Here is an 18253-nt window from a genome sequence, read left to right as displayed (position 1 = left end):
ACAACAAACGTTAATTTGGCGAAGTTAAGAAAGTTAAAAGACACCCTTTGCAGTTTTTGAGGGCAATTTTTTAAAACAGTTATGGCAATTTGGATATGTCTCCCACATCTCTTCTTCAGTGTTAGATGTGGAAGCATACATTGTTTTTTTCAAAGTGTACCCGAAGATAATAGTCGCAAGGTGTTAAGTTTGGTTAACGAACAGGCCAGTTAACAGGAACATTATCCCCTCTACGGATCCATCGACGAGGGAATCTTTGGTAGAGATAGTGCCGGACATTGACAGTGAAATGTGGTGGAGCTCCATCATGCATAAACCATATGTTAGCTCTGAACAATAACGGCACACCTTCCAATAACTGGGGTAAAGTGTTTTGCAAAAATTCTAAACAAAATTCGCCATTCAGTCTATTGGGTAGAATAACAGGGTCAATAATAATGCTATCAATCCGTTGAATTTGATTGTTTTTTCTAATTTTTTGAGTAAAATTAGGCACGTTGTAAATAATTCTACTTCGTCGTATGTGTGTGTATCCATATCTAAAAATGAAGTAACAGGTGGTATATCTCACCGTCATGAAGACTCACTAAGAATTGTCAGGTATAATGAGTTAAAGATCAGACTAAAATTACAGTCAATCTACGAAATCAGTGCCTACTAACAATTTGTTAACTATTAATATGGGTGGCACGTAGATATTTAAAAAATTTTTTTTTTTGTGGCCAAACCGTTCATTTAATCAAAATTCTACAAGAGGCCCAAAAACTTCCAAATCACCCATCAGATAAAAAGTAGTTGTCATTATTGCCCAAAACAGGAAAAAGTTATGACAGGATATTATCACCATACATCACAAACACTTTGTATAACACCAAAATGTGTAGATTGAAAGCAAAAGTTCACACCCCAAAAATAATCGATTAATACGTATTTGAGTTATTTACAAAATTCAAAATATTTTCATAAACTTTGAGGCCATCTAGCGGCCAAACGAAGCGATCTCGGACATAGGTGAATTAGCCTAAATCTGCCTATTTTGAGTCTACGAATCTGTGTTCATCTGTTGTACACATTAATCTGGGACACCCTGTATATTATAAACTAGGTAACATAAGATTGAAGGGTAGCATGTATGCAATAAGAATGTAGTCATTGATTTTAATAGAATATAGAAATTCAACTACCTTTTATTTAACATATAATAACATAATATAACATTAAATTATAAGAATATGGTCTCTTGGTTTGAACATTTTACAAGGGCGTTAACTTATAACAACTGAGTTATACAGGGTAGTTCACAACTTATGCAAAAAAATTGGGAATTGATGCATCATGAACAAAATTGTAAAATCCTTATAGTTTCCGAGAAAAAAATTATTGAAGTTCAACTGAACTTGAATAATCTTCAACTTGAAGTATTTTCAACCTTTACATCGCTGGGCTACTGTAGTCTCTAGCGTCAATCGCTTTGTGCGCTGTGAGCATTGCACTCTCTGTCCATGTGGCCTCAGGCGATTCCAAATACTGAAATCCGATTTTAGTACTAACATTTGTGAGATAGTGTTTATTTTAGTTTTTCAAATGTCAAAAATGGCTTACGTGTATAGCAACTCAGAGTTGATGAATATTGCTTTAACTTATGGTGAAGCAAGACAACATTTGTGTTAGATTGTAGAAATAGGGTAAGACGGACCCAAATCTATTTATACGTCGGTGGACAAAATTTTGAAGAGTTGTTGTAACATCAGGTCTGTCAAATTATTTTATTAATTAAAACCACAAATTAATTTTATTAAGTAATAATAACAATAGCGGGAAAAAGCAGTTGAATTTGCTGATATAAAATAGGTGTTATAAAATTTTATTTATTTCTTTCTTTGGGTCATTTTCGAATTCTCCTTTTTTTTAATTGTAATTTTAAGAGCCCCTGTACATTCAAAAATGTTTTTTTGGATAAGTTCTGTATCACCCTGTTTAGTATATAAACTTTTTAAGAAGTTCTGAACTACTATTTAATTTACAAAAAATGAGGGGTTATACACAAAATGGGGGCTACAGAAAATGTATTTTTGGAAAATATTTTTTTTACCACCGATTACTGTCTTAATTTATTCATTTCTAGAAGATAAAAAGAAGATATCTTTGTTGATTTTTGAAATGTTTATATTATAGAATATAATACATTTACAACCAATTTAAGAAACGAAACTTTTTTAGGTAGTCACTTTAGGTTACTTATCAATGTCGTGAATATAAAAAAATCTAAATATACCTACCGGTAATTAAATATCAATTCCTTAAAAATTTACAGCTGTTTGTAGTTGTGGGTACCTATATAGAGTCCAGGTTCAATTATTCTGAAGTAGACCTGTTTTAATTATCCTGCGTGGGCCAATCCCTATTAAACTTCGCTATAAATAAACTATCCCTTAAATATGAATTAATTGCGTAACAGCAGAAATTAATTAATTGGAATGAGCTGCTTGTATGAGTCAAAATAAACCGCGAATATAATAATTGTGTAATTGTATGCAATTTATTTCTACATACTGGTTAGGAAGCTGTTAAAACTGATTTCTTAATAATGCACTTAAACCGTATTTTAAAAATATTTGTAATTTAATCATGTAATGTAGTTTTTAAGGTATTTATTAAAATGCCTCAGCCATATTTACTAGAATTGTACAAAGCGTTTTCCAATTTTAGGTGTGCAGGGTGTCCCAAACTCGACGCCCCAATGATCTTACAGGGTAACGAAAAATGTTGCTGAAAATTTGAAGTATGAAGTTCAAGAGACATGGGACATGGATTGAAGTGCATTTTGCACCAAAAATTTAAGTTTTAGATATTTCAAAAATTGTGTTAATGACGTCAAGAAATATTTTTTTCAGAAACATACCTGTATTCATCCTTAATTACAAAGAACATATTTTTCCGATAAACTGTTAATTAAAAAAATGTTATCTATCAATTTTCATTAAAAAGTTATGCTATGGCACTGTTATCATGCAAGGTGCCAGAAGTCCTTGAAATAGTAGTATCAAATACATATTTAAATATTAAACATGTATTTAACTAATTACAAAGAAAGCAAAAACAATAAAAGTAGAACAAAAAACAAGAAGTACTGTACAACCAAAATTATTAAAACATATTTTCTATATGTCCACCCCCTGTAGCTAAACATAAATCTAACCGACGCCTAACTTCTTTTATAATTGCGTTCCTCAGCATATTGGGAGTAAACTCTTCACAGGCACTTCAATTCATACCTCTTGAACTCCATACTTCAAATTTTCAGTAGCATTTTTCGTTACGCTGTAATAGTATTGGGGCGTCGAGTTTGGGACACCCTGTACATTATGAAATATTATCTAATAATTAGAACTCGTTTTATTATTTGTAAGGAAACAAATAACATTTATTGGAAATGGTTCATTATACAACAAAATTAGAGCGCTATAAATACCAGGTATCCTCAGTACACCCATCCTGCGCCTACAAAGAAAGAAGAGCTCCAGAAGAAACTTTCAACCAGGAGAGGATGAGGCCCCATAAATCGCTCGACGACGGGAAAGGCCCTGCCTCTACGAGGAGTTCAGGACTACAGAGATGGCATGGGTAAAGAGCGATGGTCCCGCTCGGCCCCGCTCCTAATTATTATTAAGTCATTGGCGTAGAAGTTGGTGTAAAAAAATTCCGCTTTACTACACATTCCTACGCCACTGACCTACAAAAATTTGTAAATTTTACAGTAAATTATGCACGTGTAAATGTTAACACCACATAAAATTTAAATCAATTTGTTATATGTATAGCAAAGTTTTCATAATTAATATGATTTTAAAAACCAACTAATGTACAGTGAAAACGGTGAGACTTAGACTCTTGCTTTATAAGGCAATTCTGAATTACTTATTGAGTTCTATTCGTGTTTAAAGTTTGATTCATTCGAAATGAAACACTCTGCATAATCAATATAGAGGGTGTCCGGTAACTACGGGGAAAAATAAAGGGTTATATAGAGCAGGTCAAAAGAGTGCTAGTCCTGCATATAAACTTTTTACCTAGGTGCCATTGTTGAGGAGTTATTGTCACTCAAAGTAAGAAGTTGAAAAATGAATATTGCCCATAATTTCTAAAGGGCTACTTTGATTAACTTGAAATTTGGGGGAACAAAGCAACTCATTCAAATGAATCTTTGTACATTTAAAATTGAATCAAATATTTTTTATTATGCAAGAACGGTCGAAATTATGTTCTAAAATTTACGCAACTTTGACAGAGCTGTCAAATTTGACATTTCGCCCTGGCAGGCTGGTAGCCCTGTTACTTTTCTATAAAAAAAGGTATACTTCATGACTTATGAAAAAATGAACGGTTGTCAAGATAATGAAATTTTTGTATTTTGTGTATAGCCACAACCGGAGACACAACGCAACAGAAAAAAGTTAAGAATGAAACATATGGATAAAATGAGGTTACTTCAGTAAACGCTCGATATGTCCTCCATCTAGTTCAGTGCACTTCCTTATTCTTTTAAGATTATTTTGTTGCACTCTAAATAGCATTTGTGGATTCTGTTTAATTTCCTTACAATGATGTTCTATTCTTGCCATCAATTCTTCTCTTGTATAAACCGGAATTGAATACACCAATTATTTTAGGTAACCCCACAGGAAGAAGTCAAGGGGGTTAAGATCTGGTGACCTAGGTGCCCATAAGTGTGGTCCGCCTCGCCCAATCTACCTATCACCAAATGTTGCGTTGAGGTAATTTCTAAGTTCACGACTGAAGTGGGGCGGTGCCTCATCATGCATGAAATACGTCTCCTGTCTTGTTTGCAATGGCACATTTTCTAGTAGTAGATTTAGATCGTGTTGTAAAAAATTCAAAGATCGGGCACCATTTAATCTATTATTCCTGCCCATACATTAACTATGAATCTTTGCTGGTGTTTGCCTTGAATGACTAAATGAGGGTTTTCATGCAACAAAATAATCTTAAAAGAATAAGGAAGTGCATTGAACTAGATGGAGGACATATCGAGCATTTACTGAAGTAACATCTTTTAAGCCATATGTCTCATTCTTAACTTTTTTATGTTGCGTTGTGTCCCCGGTTGTGGCTATACACAAAATACAAAAATTTTATTATCTTGACAACCGTTCATTTTTTCATAAGTCATGAAGTATACCTTTTTTTATAGAAAAGTAACAGAGCTATCAGCCTGCGAGGGCAAAATGTCAAATTTGACAGCTCTGTCAAAGTTGCGTAAATTTTAGAACATAATTTCGACCGTCCTTGTATAATAAAAAATATTTGATTCAATTTTAAATGTACAAAGATACGTTTGAATGAGTTGCTTTGATCCCCCAAATTTCAATTTGATCAAAGTAACCCTTTAGATATTATGGGCAATATTCATTTTTCAACTTCTTACTTTGAGTGACAATAACTCCTCAACAATGGCACCTAGGTAAATAGTTTATATGAAGGACTAGCACTCTTTTGACCTGCTCTATATAACCCTTTAATTTTTCCCCGTAGTTACCGGACATCCTGTATATTTTAAAGTTTTTACTTAATATTACATAAATGTTACATGAATTTTACTTGAATATTCCATGGAAACTGGTTACCATAGAAAGTTCAAGGAATTTTACCAATTTTTCCACCACTTTTTATATTCTCACGATTGAATCCGTATCTTGCCTCTGATTGTTCTATAGTTTCCTTGGCAGAAACCCAGCACAAGTAGCATATAAACTTGTTCGCTAAATATAAATTTTCCAGCCATTTTCAAAAACAATCAGGGGCAACTGTTGAAATAAAATAATTTTATTACTAACTGACAAGTTTGAAAGATAAATTCATTGACTACTATTGACTTTTTGATTATTTTCTAATGAACACTGTTAAAATCTTGTGTCAATTAATACGGGTTTTCTTGAAAACCATAAAGTTTTTTGAAATTTAACAAGAATTTAAAATTAAATTCTGCTGTGAACTAATATAATTTTTCAATTCGGTCAATGAAAAAAAAAGTTCTAAACAATTTTAGGGGTGAGTTATTCCCAATGAACACCTTGTAGTGCTTCAATTAACTTTAAATCATAGTCAAACAAGACCAGTAATAAACCTAAATCATGTACCAAATTTGATTCTTTTACGGTAAAGTGTTGCAGAGATATTATTTTTTTTTCGAAACTTAGGGCTCCACTTTGGGGGCTAATAACTCCTCAGGGGTGCAACTTTGAATATAGGTAAGTTTGGTTAAATTACAATATTTTGGACACCCCTACATGCATCTGCCCTGTATCGGTTCTTATGCGGGCACCTGTATTCAGACATGAGTGTATAAGGTGTATAAATTATTTTACAAAAACAGTGTAGAGCTAAAAGTTTTATAAAATAAACATTTATTTTTTTATCATTTTTGTTGTTTTTTATTCGGAAATTCTATTTAGGTAGGGTTCATCACATCTATAAACCATTATTCCTTAATTCATTCATTCTGACACAAGATACTAATAAAAATGGATAATGTATATGTATGTACTGTACAGCTTTTCACAAAATAACTTTATTTTATAATAAAACAATACAACAATGACCAAATTATCTCAACACAACACCTCGTCAGTCGTCTGTGGTCATTCTCTCTCTCCCGTGTCCCTGCCTTTCAGTCCGAATTTCCGCGCCTTGGCCTTCACTTCTTATCGTTGTTTTATAAACAACGGCCCCAGTCGAAATAATACCCTAACAGTACTTTTTTTCTTATAAAATTGTGTTAAAATGAAGTTATTTATCCTGAATTTGCCTCGGTTACAATTTTTTCTGAAAGAATAAGTGGACAACCATGTTAGAAATGGAAAACGTGTGAATCATAGAATTGTCTCTTTATAAAAGGATCTTCCTTTGTCTAGAATAGAGCGAGAACATATTTTATAGTGTACTATTTTTTTTCTCAATAAAAAAATTACTGATCTGAGTAAATTTAATATAGGAAAAGCTTAATATGCACTGATTCCATGGCAATCTTGACTTTATTCATTACCGCATAAATTAAAACGTTGTGGAAACTATCAAAGTATATATAACATGTATACCGGGTAATTCAGTTTGAAATTCGCGGCCTCGTATCTCTTTTATTTTAGCAAATAGCTATAACAAACCCTATATATTTTTAAATCGCCGCTGAAACTCTATCAAATTACATTATTAGATCGTCTCCATGGTAACATATGTCAAAATTGCTATAATCCACCGTTTTTGTTCAACTGGCACACTATATATTTTTTTATCAATTATGGAAAATATTTTTTCTGCATTCAGCTGTATAAGGAAGTCTTATAGTTTCATTTGACATATTGCTAGAAAAACAGCAAAAAAGATGAACCCTACTTTCAGTGGCTTTATTAAGAAACATGATAGCGAGCTGTGGAAACAACTGAATTTTGACGTTTCTAAATAATGGTTTGAGAAAATAATTGACATTTTGTACCTATTCTATCTATAACTAATTATAATATGAATACTTACAGTAACCAAGAAATACTAGATATGATTTTAATTTATGGAGAGTGCCGAAAGAAGCCTAAAACTGCCAGGCATTTATACCATCACCGTTTTTCGCAGAGACAACTTCCACAGATAAAATTTTGGGAAAGTTAGTCACGAATTTGGCAGCAGATGGAAGTTTTCATAAGAAAAGAAGAGTTTTTAAACCCAAAAGAGCAAAAGATGAAGAGCATTCGATAAAGATTATAAAGGGCTTGCTTTTCCGGATCTCACTATAGATTTCTTTGGCTTTACCTAAAAGAAAACTCGCCTTTGAATGATATTGACGTCCTTAAAAACAGAATAAGAGTAGAATGTCGAAGATTAAATGAAGAAACACTAGAATGTGTTTGCAGAGAAGGAGATAAACAGAGCTATTCTGTGTTTAGAAGCAAATGGAGGTCATTTTAAACATTTGAAATAAGTATTATCTTAAATTGTTATATTATTATCGTATTAAAAATGAAATACATTATGTTACTTTAAAATACATAATACATAACTTGTTTCCGCAGCTGGCTATCATTTTTCAGAATAAAGCTACTAAAAGTAGGGTTTATCTTTTTTGCTGTTTTTCTAGCAATATTTCTAATGAAACTATAGACTTCCTCACATAGCTGAACGCAGAAAAAAATATCTTCCATAATTGATAAAAAAATATATAGTATGCCTATTGTTTTTTTATGAACTTCTTAAAAATAAAAAGGATAGGTTTTTCTTAAAGCTTCAGCACGTCTCATTTTTTTTTATAGATATGAGACCAAACAAATAATACCCTTGTATTTGTATCAGTGTAGTTTTTAAGGGCACAGTCCCGCCACAGCTACAATTAAATATGTGCAAAATTTGTATTTACCTTTTTGCCAGTCAGTTTTTGTTGAAGCAAAGTCAACAAGGAAACTTTTGTAAATTATTGTTATTATTGTATATACCTACACGCATATGAAGGGTAACAAACGAATAAAGAACATCCGAACACATTAGTTTGCCTCAGGTACGTAGGTATATACAAGGTGTTAACGAAATATGATGAAAACCTTAGTAGAGTGAGTTTTTGTCAGTGGCGGCCACTAAGGGAGATACAACCCCTTGAAGGGGTAACTCAGGAAACAGTTTTTATTTCATAACTTCAAAACGGTTTAATATTAAATCACGAAATTTTGGGGATGTATTACTATTTATATGCTTAATAATCAGTATAATATGCAAACAAAAATTTGCTACAGGGGCCTAAGAAAATGCGGGATCATGGGGCAAATTTTACAATTTTTTTTGGACGCAATTTTTTCTACTTCCTAAACCGAAAATATGAAAATTTATCATATTTTGCATAAAAAAGCTATTCTTGTTAGATTTTAATAGCATGAGCAGTTTTCTAGTAAAATCCATTGCAATAATTCATTACTTGCCCGAACTTCCTACTGCAAAATAAAAAATGTATCAAATTGTGCCGTGAGAATATTATTATTTTTATTTCATTTTCCTCTTGTACTGTTATTATTATTATTATTATTATTGTAGTTGTTATGTAACTGTTACTAAAGGGTTTTATATTACAGTTAAATAGATAGTTCTGTAGTAAACAGTAACATAAATAATTTTGAATAATAAAAATCAAATAATACCAAAAAAAGATCCATGAAACATAAACTTACGTATGTTTCCATTTTCGAATTGGTTGATACCTGCCCACCGCGGATAGGTGATCCGCGCGGATTCCTCTGTATCTAAACTAGTAGCCTTATAATAATTTAGTTTATTTATAATATGTTTATTACAGTATCTAAATTTAAATTTCTTAGATTGGAATGTTGAGTAGGTAAAGTAATCAGTAATTGACATATACTTGACACCTCTGTTAAGTGTCATAAATGGTAATTTTCTTATGGCACAATTTGGTACATTTATTTTCAGCAGGAATTTTTGAGCACGTAATGAATTATTGAAATGAATTTTACTAGAAAACGGCTCTTACTATTAAAATCTAACAAGAGTACCTTTTTTATGCGAAATATGATAAATTTTCATAATTTGGGTTCAAGAAGTAGAAAAAATTGCGTACAAAAAAAATGTCATATTTGCCCCATGGTTCCGCATTTTCTTACGCCCCTGTAGCAAATTTTGATTTGTATATTATGACGATTATTAAGCATATAAGTGGTAATACAACCCTAAAATTTCATGATTTAATATTAAACCGTTTTGAAGTTATGAAATAAAAACCGTTTCCTGAGCTACCCCTTCAAGGGGCTGTATCTCCCTTAGGGGCCGACACTGAAAAAAACTCTACTAAGGTTTTCATCATATTTCGACATGTTTTACATACCCTCCAATTTTGAGTACTTATTTCGTTAACATATTGTATACAGTGGAGGAAGGAAAAGATCAACAAATTCTCTCCTTTGATGTGTACTTTGTCATCAAAAAGGAAGTAAGTATCTCGAAGAATCTGTATGCGGGTGTACCGAGTTTACTTTAAATCGTACGCCAGATCCAAATGATATGGTCACTGGCCAAACATTTGTCAAACATAAATGTCAAATATGCAAAAATCCTCAGCGCCATCATGAAATATGAGTACATGACCAATCCTGAAATATAAAAATATAATTAGTTTTGGCAAATATTTGGCAAGTGAAGATATTCTTTCGAATGTCGATATGCAATACCACACGATATGGCATTTGTTTACGTTTGACAAATATTTGGCTAATCCACATTTTCTGGAGATAACGATTGAAATTGAGTAAATGGTTGCGTTAGCAATTATTAAGAGAAAATGTAGACGTCAAAATAAATTTTGTAGGGAATTTGTCACATTTCGTTCGCCCTGTGTGTATATGTCTCAACAGAGCAAAATCTTCAATGTGATGTGAAACACTTTTAGCAATTTTACAATGTCCTGTACGTTGTTCCAAACGTACTAAGATGACTGGTATTTTTGTGGAACCAAGTATAGAATTATATATCATTAGAGAGGTTTTACTTGCTTTAATTTTGAGTAAAGTCCCGTACAATATTGCTGAACCATGTGAATTTGTGAAAGCGTACTAAACAAAAACAATGCTGTAAACAAACAATAAAGAAACAATTTGCAAATTTCCTTTCCCTTCACCTTTTCCTTTCCTAAAAATTCTCACCGATCAAAGTGCAGGCCACTATGATTCTCAGCTTGATTTTTACCTCTAAGATATTTTTGTATTTTTCCTAAGATGTGATTTTTTTTTAACATAAAACAGTACCTAAACCAAAAATATAAATTAAAATCCTTTAAAATCCTACGTCCGACTGATAGATGTGGATCTACGCCGATCTCCAGATGTAAGTTTAAAACAAAGATCTAAACACAATGCTTAAAACAGACACGTTAAATTGAATACTCACTTGCATCAGCATCTAACATAAATAAGTGTGCTTTTGTCGCTATGACAGTGATCACTGTTTTTCTCTGATTCAAATATATTTATCCAAAAATTTGCTTTTCTCACTTGGTTAATCATATTTTTATATCGCAACAAATTTCGTTAGAACAGAAATACGAGTACCTAGAATGCGAAATGGAAATAGGTAAATATATTCAGATCATTATTTATTAATTGTGACAGATACATAGGTATATTTCAAAAGTAATATTATTATTTTGTTTGTGTTTTTAGGGCAGAGTTAATTGGTAATCGATATAATTTAATTCTCTAAAATAGTTTGACCTTTCTCGATTCCATAAAGGCATCATAATTATACATGTTTCTATTTAAAACTGTAAACATACATCAATTTTAATCCAAAAAATTACGGCTTTATTTTAATATTAAAACGTAGCTTTTTACAGATAAAATGAAATTTACAACACTGCATATTGATTCTACTCTTAGATAGAGAAAAATACAGAACTTTAATAAATGATTACAAGCCACGTGGCTATCGGGCTTAGGCAACAGTAGGTATGGCGACAGTAGAGCCAGACGGACGCCCGAGACGCCGGGCGTCGGGACGCCCGCTTGTGGCCTTCGGTGGTGTGCGATCGCGGGTCGCTCGGCCCCCGATCGGCAGGTAGGTACAAGCGAGTTATGGAACCTGGGACTGGGGAAAGGTAAAATAAGCATTAGACAATTAATTCATTTCGCTCGGTCATAATTAACATATATCCGGCACATGATTATTTATAATTAATGTAAAGATACATGGGGTAAGAGAATATTTTAGGAATTGAAAATAGGTATTTATTCTTAATAATTGCATACGTTATGTCGAACTATATATACGTTGACAATTATTTTTAGATAATTGAGTGTCAAAGTATGGCCATAATCCTGTTTATCAAGATTTCAGGTAAGTATTGTAACTGTCTAGTTTACCTTCATGAAAATTTAAAATTTCTTCAAAAAATTGCATAGAATGTTTCGATAATTGTTTGACTAGAAAAGTATAATATATACAGATCTACAAATAAGGAAATTCGTTAAATGGGTTAGTAAAGTGTTCGACAAATAAGTAAAGCACAAAATGTAGAGTCGAGGTGGCCGAGGAGGTATTATAAGTATTTATGTACCAAAGCCCGTGTACTCTGGGACGTTGCCATAATTGTTTTTATTAGTCTGTCTATACATTTCAATCATTACAGATTTAGTGTTCCTGAGACAGAAAATTGTTAAATAAATTTGCAACGTTTTTCGCTTATAATATACAAGGGCAAGATATATTTTTTATCACAAAACGGGTAAGGGTTACGGTTAATAAAGATTGCACTCTAAGATTTGCTTACATTTAAGAAGTGTTTGTAGATGCTTTAAAAATTAAAAAATATTTATCTGTAATTGACAAAGCCCAGAGGTATATTTTATATTACATGCTTAATTTTAACACATTGTTTTCATTATTAGCATACTTTAGAACTACAACAGAAAACTGCAAGGTTCAAATAAGAAAAGAAAATATATGAACCTAACAACACCTTAAAAATAATAGAAAAACAGGCATCGCCCAATCATAACTGTAGTCAAACAAAAAGACATTGGGATCATTTACAACAGGTCAAGTTGATTTTCCATCTATAATTAGATCAAAATTTGGAACAAAATTATATCGGATATAAATAAATCTGTGTGGCTCTGTATATCGCGTGTATCGTATATTAGCTATATGTGTAGTGACAGTATATGCACATACAACTCTGAAACCGAAACGATAATCTTTCTGTATGTTCTTTGTCTTGTTCTATTAAAAATATGTAATGGAACAATATTTATTAGCTATCAATAACCATCTGGCAATTATCGCCGAGATCCCCAGTGTTAAAATAAAAATTCAAAACAAGGGAATTGAAAATGTAATTTTAAATATAAAGTAAATTTTTAGTTATCTTTATATTCATTACCTATAACTGGTGATTAGCAGAGTGTATCAAATTTATACAAAAATAAGCATCACTTGCAACTTCTACGATAAAACGTAGTGAGTTGTTAATATGATACTTTTAAGTGAATATCAAGTCAGCAGTAGTCTTATGACATAACCGACAGCAGTATTTTTATTTTAATAGGAAAAAATACTTATTGGGTAAAGTATTTCCACAGTTATTATAAATATAATAGCGCACAAACATTTAAAAATACAATGTGTATAAATATTCCCGATATAACTATTAATGTATTCATAACTTAACCGGAATATATTTGGGTGTATTAGCCCAATGTAAATACCTCTTTTAATATTATGTGTACTTACCTCCATAACTATTTACGGCTATTTACCAAAGTTTAAAATAATACAACAAGCTAACGAGCCGAAAAGACAAGTACCGAGATATATTCATTCCGTTACTTTCTTTAATAATAAGGCTAATATTTTTACATACGTGAGCGTATAATAAAAGTATATTAATATAAGAAAAAATAAAATTAAAGTTTACACTGTAGACAGCCCTAGCAAACTTTTCTCTATAATTACGTCTTATAAGATAAAATTTGGCAACAAAATTATTTCGAACACAAATAAAAAATATGTTTTTATATATCATATGTAATGTCACAGTTTTAAAATAAATTACATTTTTAGACATTGCCATAACCATAAAGTCTCAAGTATAATTTTACCTAACGATTCGCTTACGACAAATTTCCATCGTATATGTTAATGCTTCAGGCGTCCTTTTTATTAAAGAATGTAATGGAATTTCTGTTATCCGACAACTAGCGCAAATGTTACTGCATTGAAAGTTATTAATTAAACCTATTCAAAACAAGAGAGTTTCAAACTATAAATATAATTGAATACATTTTTCTATTAAGGTATAGTGACTATAACGTTTCAAGTATACCGAATTCCTCAGAAAAATACTGTTTTACTAAAAATTGCTTGAGGCGTAAATATGTATTACATGTGTACAAGCGAAGGCATAAAAGCGTTCAAATTATCTTGGTACACCAAACTTGTGTACAGGTTTTAAGGTAAGGTGTTAGTGAATATGTGAATAGGTAATATTTAGATATATGTACTTAGAAACATGTATTTGTTTTTAGTACTTAGTGGAAGGGAGATGAAGGTGGAAAATGTAATATGTATACGAAAATAATAATATATTTTAAAATATCCTTTATGATAATGAAGCGAGATGCATGCGAACGTAGGGGGATATATTTTGCTAGAAATATTATTTTAAGGGGAATATTAGCTAACCGAAATAACATTCTTAATCAGTGGAAACAGACAAGACTTTAGTATATCTATCCATTTACATTTAGGTAGTGTACAGTTTTTCACAAAATAACTTTATTTTAGAATAAAACAATACAACAATGACCAAATTATCTCAACACAACACCTCGTCAGTCGTCTGTGGTCATTCTCTCTCTCCCGTGTCCCTGCCTTTCAGTCCGAATTTCCGCGCCTTGGCCTTCACTTCTTATCGTTGTTTTATAAACAACGGCCCCAGTCGAAATAATACCCTAACAGTACTTTTTTTCTTATAAAATTGTGTTAAAATGAAGTTATTTATCCTGAATTTGCCTCGGTTACAATTTTTTCTGAAAGAATAAGTGGACAACCATGTTAGAAATGGAAAACGTGTGAATCATAGAATTGTCTCTTTATAAAAGGATCTTCCTTTGTCTAGAATAGAGCGAGAACATATTTTATAGTGTACTATTTTTTTTCTCAATAAAAAAATTACTGATCTGAGTAAATTTAATATAGGAAAAGCTTAATATGCACTGATTCCATGGCAATCTTGACTTTATTCATTACCGCATAAATTAAAACGTTGTGGAAACTATCAAAGTATATATAACATGTATACCGGGTAATTCAGTTTGAAATTCGCGGCCTCGTATCTCTTTTATTTTAGCAAATAGCTATAACAAACCCTATATATTTTTAAATCGCCGCTGAAACTCTATCAAATTACATTATTAGATCGTCTCCATGGTAACATATGTCAAAATTGCTATAATCCACCGTTTTTGTTCAACTGGCACACTATATATTTTTTTATCAATTATGGAAAATATTTTTTCTGCATTCAGCTGTATAAGGAAGTCTTATAGTTTCATTTGACATATTGCTAGAAAAACAGCAAAAAAGATGAACCCTACTTTCAGTGGCTTTATTAAGAAACATGATAGCGAGCTGTGGAAACAACTGAATTTTGACGTTTCTAAATAATGGTTTGAGAAAATAATTGACATTTTGTACCTATTCTATCTATAACTAATTATAATATGAATACTTACAGTAACCAAGAAATACTAGATATGATTTTAATTTATGGAGAGTGCCGAAAGAAGCCTAAAACTGCCAGGCATTTATACCATCACCGTTTTTCGCAGAGACAACTTCCACAGATAAAATTTTGGGAAAGTTAGTCACGAATTTGGCAGCAGATGGAAGTTTTCATAAGAAAAGAAGAGTTTTTAAACCCAAAAGAGCAAAAGATGAAGAGCATTCGATAAAGATTATAAAGGGCTTGCTTTTCCGGATCTCACTATAGATTTCTTTGGCTTTACCTAAAAGAAAACTCGCCTTTGAATGATATTGACGTCCTTAAAAACAGAATAAGAGTAGAATGTCGAAGATTAAATGAAGAAACACTAGAATGTGTTTGCAGAGAAGGAGATAAACAGAGCTATTCTGTGTTTAGAAGCAAATGGAGGTCATTTTAAACATTTGAAATAAGTATTATCTTAAATTGTTATATTATTATCGTATTAAAAATGAAATACATTATGTTACTTTAAAATACATAATACATAACTTGTTTCCGCAGCTGGCTATCATTTTTCAGAATAAAGCTACTAAAAGTAGGGTTTATCTTTTTTGCTGTTTTTCTAGCAATATTTCTAATGAAACTATAGACTTCCTCACATAGCTGAACGCAGAAAAAAATATCTTCCATAATTGATAAAAAAATATATAGTATGCCTATTGTTTTTTTATGAACTTCTTAAAAATAAAAAGGATAGGTTTTTCTTAAAGCTTCAGCACGTCTCATTTTTTTTTATAGATATGAGACCAAACAAATAATACCCTTGTATTTGTATCAGTGTAGTTTTTAAGGGCACAGTCCCGCCACAGCTACAATTAAATATGTGCAAAATTTGTATTTACCTTTTTGCCAGTCAGTTTTTGTTGAAGCAAAGTCAACAAGGAAACTTTTGTAAATTATTGTTATTATTGTATATACCTACACGCATATGAAGGGTAACAAACGAATAAAGAACATCCGCAACACCTCGTCAGTCGTCTGTGGTCATTCTCTCTCTCCCGTGTCCCTGCCTTTCAGTCCGAATTTCCGCGCCTTGGCCTTCACTTCTTATCGTTGTTTTATAAACAACGGCCCCAGTCGAAATAATACCCTAACAGTACTTTTTTTCTTATAAAATTGTGTTAAAATGAAGTTATTTATCCTGAATTTGCCTCGGTTACAATTTTTTCTGAAAGAATAAGTGGACAACCATGTTAGAAATGGAAAACGTGTGAATCATAGAATTGTCTCTTTATAAAAGGATCTTCCTTTGTCTAGAATAGAGCGAGAACATATTTTATAGTGTACTATTTTTTTTCTCAATAAAAAAATTACTGATCTGAGTAAATTTAATATAGGAAAAGCTTAATATGCACTGATTCCATGGCAATCTTGACTTTATTCATTACCGCATAAATTAAAACGTTGTGGAAACTATCAAAGTATATATAACATGTATACCGGGTAATTCAGTTTGAAATTCGCGGCCTCGTATCTCTTTTATTTTAGCAAATAGCTATAACAAACCCTATATATTTTTAAATCGCCGCTGAAACTCTATCAAATTACATTATTAGATCGTCTCCATGGTAACATATGTCAAAATTGCTATAATCCACCGTTTTTGTTCAACTGGCACACTATATATTTTTTTATCAATTATGGAAAATATTTTTTCTGCATTCAGCTGTATAAGGAAGTCTTATAGTTTCATTTGACATATTGCTAGAAAAACAGCAAAAAAGATGAACCCTACTTTCAGTGGCTTTATTAAGAAACATGATAGCGAGCTGTGGAAACAACTGAATTTTGACGTTTCTAAATAATGGTTTGAGAAAATAATTGACATTTTGTACCTATTCTATCTATAACTAATTATAATATGAATACTTACAGTAACCAAGAAATACTAGATATGATTTTAATTTATGGAGAGTGCCGAAAGAAGCCTAAAACTGCCAGGCATTTATACCATCACCGTTTTTCGCAGAGACAACTTCCACAGATAAAATTTTGGGAAAGTTAGTCACGAATTTGGCAGCAGATGGAAGTTTTCATAAGAAAAGAAGAGTTTTTAAACCCAAAAGAGCAAAAGATGAAGAGCATTCGATAAAGATTATAAAGGGCTTGCTTTTCCGGATCTCACTATAGATTTCTTTGGCTTTACCTAAAAGAAAACTCGCCTTTGAATGATATTGACGTCCTTAAAAACAGAATAAGAGTAGAATGTCGAAGATTAAATGAAGAAACACTAGAATGTGTTTGCAGAGAAGGAGATAAACAGAGCTATTCTGTGTTTAGAAGCAAATGGAGGTCATTTTAAACATTTGAAATAAGTATTATCTTAAATTGTTATATTATTATCGTATTAAAAATGAAATACATTATGTTACTTTAAAATACATAATACATAACTTGTTTCCGCAGCTGGCTATCATTTTTCAGAATAAAGCTACTAAAAGTAGGGTTTATCTTTTTTGCTGTTTTTCTAGCAATATTTCTAATGAAACTATAGACTTCCTCACATAGCTGAACGCAGAAAAAAATATCTTCCATAATTGATAAAAAAATATATAGTATGCCTATTGTTTTTTTATGAACTTCTTAAAAATAAAAAGGATAGGTTTTTCTTAAAGCTTCAGCACGTCTCATTTTTTTTTATAGATATGAGACCAAACAAATAATACCCTTGTATTTGTATCAGTGTAGTTTTTAAGGGCACAGTCCCGCCACAGCTACAATTAAATATGTGCAAAATTTGTATTTACCTTTTTGCCAGTCAGTTTTTGTTGAAGCAAAGTCAACAAGGAAACTTTTGTAAATTATTGTTATTATTGTATATACCTACACGCATATGAAGGGTAACAAACGAATAAAGAACATCCGAACACATTAGTTTGCCTCAGGTACGTAGGTATATACAAGGTGTTAACGAAATATGATGAAAAC

At 31.6% G+C, this 18253-nt stretch overlaps 1 protein-coding gene across 2 annotated transcripts in view; it reads left to right on the top strand.

Annotated features, from left to right (window-relative positions):
* The first annotated feature begins 10485 nt into the window (after window positions 1–10485).
* LOC108908811 (vicilin-like seed storage protein At2g18540) overlaps window positions 10486–18253 on the top strand; it is a 51175-nt gene continuing 43407 nt past the window's right edge. The window contains exon 1 of one of the 2 annotated variants that reach the window (XM_018712955.2): window positions 10486–10887. The gene's annotated coding sequence lies outside the window, so the exon portion shown is untranslated. The remainder of the gene's footprint in view (window positions 10888–18253) is intronic. The other variant, XM_018712954.2, reaches the window with a different exon arrangement.

This window comes from Anoplophora glabripennis, unplaced genomic scaffold (genome assembly GCF_000390285.2).
Source record: "Anoplophora glabripennis isolate ALB-LARVAE unplaced genomic scaffold, Agla_2.0 scaffold274, whole genome shotgun sequence".
NCBI lineage: Eukaryota > Metazoa > Arthropoda > Insecta > Coleoptera > Cerambycidae > Anoplophora > Anoplophora glabripennis.
This window is presented reverse-complemented; position numbering and strand designations above follow the sequence as displayed.